The following is a 5,000-nucleotide window of genomic DNA, read 5'->3' as shown; positions in this document are numbered from 1 at the left end:
ATCTAAAAATTAACACCCAAAAATAACCCATATTGTATCGGTACCCATACTGGTAAATCTCTACAGGGAAACCTTCAAGAGAAATTAACTAAGTTTCTTTTCTGTAGTGACGGTATTCACAAATACTCTAGGGAGCCACCTTAAATACATCATGGCAAAAAGCCCGAAAGGATCCTATGGAAAGGAATAACTTCCTTCGAAAACAAATAGGTGGATCATATAGCTTTCAAGAAAAAAAAATTCATTTCCCTTTTAGGGTCCTGTTCCTCAGAGCACTCCTCTTACCCCGGGTCAAAATTTGTACGTCCCTAGTGATACGTCAAGTGAAGATGAAGAAGTTTTGTTGAGAGTAGACGAAAAGAAGGCCTTTCTAGATACTCTAAACACCTATTTAGCAGCAAGAGACATAAGTTCAGTAAGATCACAGCTGCAAACCCCATGGGAGAAGGCGAGTGCACGAACGAAACGCTACTACACGCGCAAAGCAGGTCAAGCCACTGTCGCTATACTTAATGACATAAGCCCTCAAGATTCACAGTCTTTGTTCAGCGAGGTGGCCTCCTCAGGCGTGTTACGGCAACAGTTCATCTTGAGTGAGGAAGCTTCCCCAGAAAGCAACGTAGATGAGACGCTCATGGCAGCTCTTTCCGAGAGCTATGGTGCTGCAAGCAACTGGGAGACAAATACTATCGATAATGCGACAAATACTGTCGATAATGGCAGACAAAGTACGTTATAAGACTTTCCTTAAATGCGTACCAGATCTGACAAAATACCGCTACACGGAAGCCAAACGTCACTGCTTGACACATGACAGAGGAATGCCAGTACTTCATGAAAGAGCGCCAAGACGGGATGTTTCCCCCTCGCAGATTGAACATTTCATAATGTTTATAACGAGCCCACATATCATGCAAGATCTGCCATTTGGCCAGCGCTCTATCATACTCTGCGACAAAACGACAATAAAGGTCCCAAATGTTATCAGAACTCTAATCCCTGAGAGAGTGGTACAGCAGTACACAGCATATTGTGATGAGTGTAACTTCAGAGCGTTGAGCCGTAGCACATTGTTGCGACATTTTCTTTTTAAAGTTCTGGTCAAGTTTTCGTTTCTTTGCTGCCCGTGATTCTGTATTATTTCACAATGCAATGTATGATAAGAAATTTCAAGATAACATTTGCTAATTGTTTTTACAATACGCAGTTCTGTATACGAGTTTAAAAAACGCGACATTGGACGTTCATACGTGCGATTTGGTGGGGTATAAAAGCCTCAAAAATTGCCACAACTAACATCCCCTGGATTAATGGGATAGCATTTTGTTCTGCGCAGTCTTATGACTGCTCTCTTTGAACGTTTTATGTTGTGCGTGCAATATAGTTAATGGCACTTTTTGACAACTTTTTCCCCAAACTTCCCGTTGGCCGTTCTCGTCCTCGTTATTGCATCTCAGTTTGTCACGGCTCTTTACGCGCTGACGATTTTATTCTTTTTCAAAGTTGAACTTAATCTAATATCTAGTACGTGCACAGCGTTTTACTGAAGGGACCCGACATGCTACTTTCGTGTATTCAGAACTCACTTATCTCGCGAAACAGTTAGGAATACAGTTTAAAATAGTAGGGCTCAATTTTTTCTCCATTAGGAAAGCCTGACTGGGGTTTATTATGTCCAAATCGTTGCGTGACATCCTTAAGGTTTTTAATAAATTCTGATTTCAACCTTAAAAGGTTGAAATCAGAATTTACCTTACCACAACCACAACGTAAAGTTTGTTTCCTTTATTGCGCACATAATTTATTTTTTAGGTTTGATGCTTCCAAATAAATATGAAAAACAAGCGCAGGATTACTGTGAAATTGATAATGATAAGTCGCTCTTCATTTCTCCTTTTAAATTAAATATACACGCAAATATGTTTTCTACATCTCAGTTCAAGTGCAAAAAGCCCTTTAAAATCTTGCGATCGCATTCGTAAAACGCCAGTAATTAAAAATCGAAAGATATCTTGAGCAACTGAAAAGAAGTGGCAGAAGTCACGGCTTGACTTGCGTGACACGATTTACACAAGTTGACGGACTGATGCTGTGATTGAGGGTGTTGATAGTCGGCGCTGATTAAAAGCCCGGCGCTAATTTGTATATCCGGATTAAGACCAACGTTTCTACTAACTAAATCTAAAAATTTCGGGCGATTTGCTATTTTACCGGGAATGGATATTTCCTTCTGAAAAAATGCACCGAGCCGGGAATTCCACCACGCAAAATTTTGCTTATTTTTCACGGCTTTCCCTGAATTTCTGTTTCGACACAGAAGTGAATGTTTAGGCTCGAATTACTCGTTGACACATATTAAATAAGTTTCTGGGCACAAATGTGAGGTTAAAAGCGATGCGAACTGAAAATGGGGATTGATTTGAATATAGCATCTTACGCTAAAATGGCGGCGTTTTCTCTGATCGCGGGGGCCAAACAGAATTTCGTCATTTTCGGGAATTAAAATAAATCTTTCAAGAAAAAAATCCCACCACGTTTCTTACAGTATGATAGGCTACCTTTGTATGAAATATGAAGAATTTTGTTTTTTTCATCATGTGCCAACCTTTTTTATTTTCGCTCGGTTTTAGTGGACATTTCCTCTTAAAGACAACAACAGCTCACCACATGGTAAGTTTTATCGATTCTTATTTCCATTTTCTAGCAAATTTTCAGACCTAAACTTCGTCTCATATGTTCTCTATATTTACCTACACACAGGGAGCCTGGGTTACCTGTGGTATCACCACAGAAGACAAGAACATCATTCTAAAAGCTTATTCCACGCAAAAAGTAGGTTCTAAAGGTAATTTTGAGAGTGGAAATCACGAGGCATGAGTTAACAGAACAGAAAGACGCCAACCTCATTTTGACACGAAAATGCTTTACTATTGCCATAAAAACATGATCAATTCATAAAGGCCACCTTTTCCAGCGAAATATTTTTTGAAACAAACGACGTATTTGCTATTAGAGGCAATCTTTCAAAAAATTCTTGCTGTCGCATTTCATATTATTTTTACCTGAAGACTGTGCAGAGGACAGAGATCACTCATCCACTTAAGGTGTTCGATTCCTTCTCTGTCTTTGTTGAACTCATAAGTTACCAGAGAATTTCCCATTTGGTTTCAGTGTTCTACATAACAGCACACTTGGTAAGATATTAGAAATACGGCTCACTTCGATTTGGGCTAAACGGGCGATAGTTGTTGTCGCAGAAGACTCTATGCACAAGGACACCACTTAGCAGGGAAGTGACAGGCAAGACTTTTCCCGACACGGAAAAAAATTAAAAAAAAAAAAAAAAAGAAAAATTAAAAAACCCACGAAATGAAACGCAGATTGCGACTGGGTTTGCCATACTGGCAACCCAGTAACTAGCAATACTTTCCTTTTTATATATATATATATATATGTATATATAGCTGAAGTTTTGAAAACAAGGTCAAACTTGGCTGCAAAATCCAAAGTGCAACTGCTGCCTTTGGCAGCAGTTGCACTGACGGTGAGCTTTAAATTCCTAGGGGGGGCTGCGTCATGGCTTGTCGCATGAAACTCTAACAAGTATGAGGTGTTAGTCCATAGCCAAAACAAGTCACTAGACCTCTCTATGGGAGGGTGAGGGAAGTAAATCTCCAGGTGTTGGGTAAGGCAATAAGTCTTTCATGGGATATGAAATATTACTTCTTCTGAAGTCACCTTAGTGAAGTTTGAAAGATTAGTTCGAAATATAGCAGACATATTAATGGCCTGAACTGCCTTAATGGCTGATGATATTAGCCTTTTTCTCACACATATACATTTTTTGTTGAAATTTCCAGGTCCATTAGTCACAAGTTGCCAAATAGCAATGACACTGACTTCTTAAATTAAAAGATGTTGTCAATGCAAAGGTTAGAGTCTAGTTACTGACAAAATATAACCATCCCAGCTATTCTAGTCTAATTTAAAGACAAATTAAGATACCTGGGAAGGACCCGGTTTTCATAAGATCAGCTAGATGATTTGAGCAAATGCAAGCACTTTGGTTTGACAAATAACGTCAGTGTTTGAAAGTAAAATTTGGCAGCATAGGCAACATAAAGATGAGCATTGTTTAATAATTTCTTGAATTTATGTGAGACAATTGATTTCAGTTAAAGATATGTCCATTGATAAAACAATATGTTGGATTTCTGTGAGATATATAGCTGAAGTTTTGAAAACAAGGTCAAACTTGGCTGCAAAATCCAAAGTGCAACTGCTGCCTTTGGCAGCAGTTGCACTGACGGTGAGCTTTAAATTCCTAGGGGGGGCTGCGTCATGGCTTGTCGCATGAAACTCTAACAAGTATGAGGTGTTAGTCCATAGCCAAAACAAGTCACTAGACCTCTCTATGGGAGGGTGAGGGAAGTAAATCTCCAGGTGTTGGGTAAGGCAATAAGTCTTTCATGGGATATGAAATATTACTTCTTCTGAAGTCACCTTAGTGAAGTTTGAAAGATTAGTTCGAAATATAGCAGACATATTAATGGCCTGAACTGCCTTAATGGCTGATGATATTAGCCTTTTTCTCACACATATACATTTTTTGTTGAAATTTCCAGGTCCATTAGTCACAAGTTGCCAAATAGCAATGACACTGACTTCTTAAATTAAAAGATGTTGTCAATGCAAAGGTTAGAGTCTAGTTACTGACAAAATATAACCATCCCAGCTATTCTAGTCTAATTTAAAGACAAATTAAGATACCTGGGAAGGACCCGGTTTTCATAAGATCAGCTAGATGATTTGAGCAAATGCAAGCACTTTGGTTTGACAAATAACGTCAGTGTTTGAAAGTAAAATTTGGCAGCATAGGCAACATAAAGATGAGCATTGTTTAATAATTTCTTGAATTTATGTGAGACAATTGATTTCAGTTAAAGATATATCCATTGATAAAACAATATGTTGGATTTCTGTGAGATATATAGCTGAAG

The 5,000-nt window shown here is 38.5% G+C and overlaps 1 protein-coding gene and 1 long non-coding RNA gene across 2 annotated transcripts in view; one reads left to right on the top strand and one right to left on the bottom strand.

Annotated features, from left to right (window-relative positions):
- The window catches only part of LOC137988631 (uncharacterized), a 45,016-nt gene that overhangs the window by 4,079 nt on the left and 35,937 nt on the right, over positions 1–5,000 (bottom strand). The window lies entirely within an intron of this gene.
- Positions 3,859–5,000, top strand: part of LOC137988637 (uncharacterized) — a 1,606-nt gene continuing 464 nt past the window's right edge. Inside the window, exons 1-2 of the long non-coding RNA XR_011120805.1 lie at positions 3,859–3,932; positions 4,626–4,697. This is a non-coding gene — a long non-coding RNA (uncharacterized lncRNA). The remainder of the gene's footprint in view (positions 3,933–4,625; positions 4,698–5,000) is intronic.

Source organism: Montipora foliosa, unplaced genomic scaffold (assembly GCF_036669935.1).
Source record: "Montipora foliosa isolate CH-2021 unplaced genomic scaffold, ASM3666993v2 scaffold_423, whole genome shotgun sequence".
Taxonomy (NCBI): domain Eukaryota; kingdom Metazoa; phylum Cnidaria; class Anthozoa; order Scleractinia; family Acroporidae; genus Montipora; species Montipora foliosa.
Note: the sequence above shows the minus strand (reverse complement) of the source record. Positions and strands in the feature narration are given on the sequence as shown.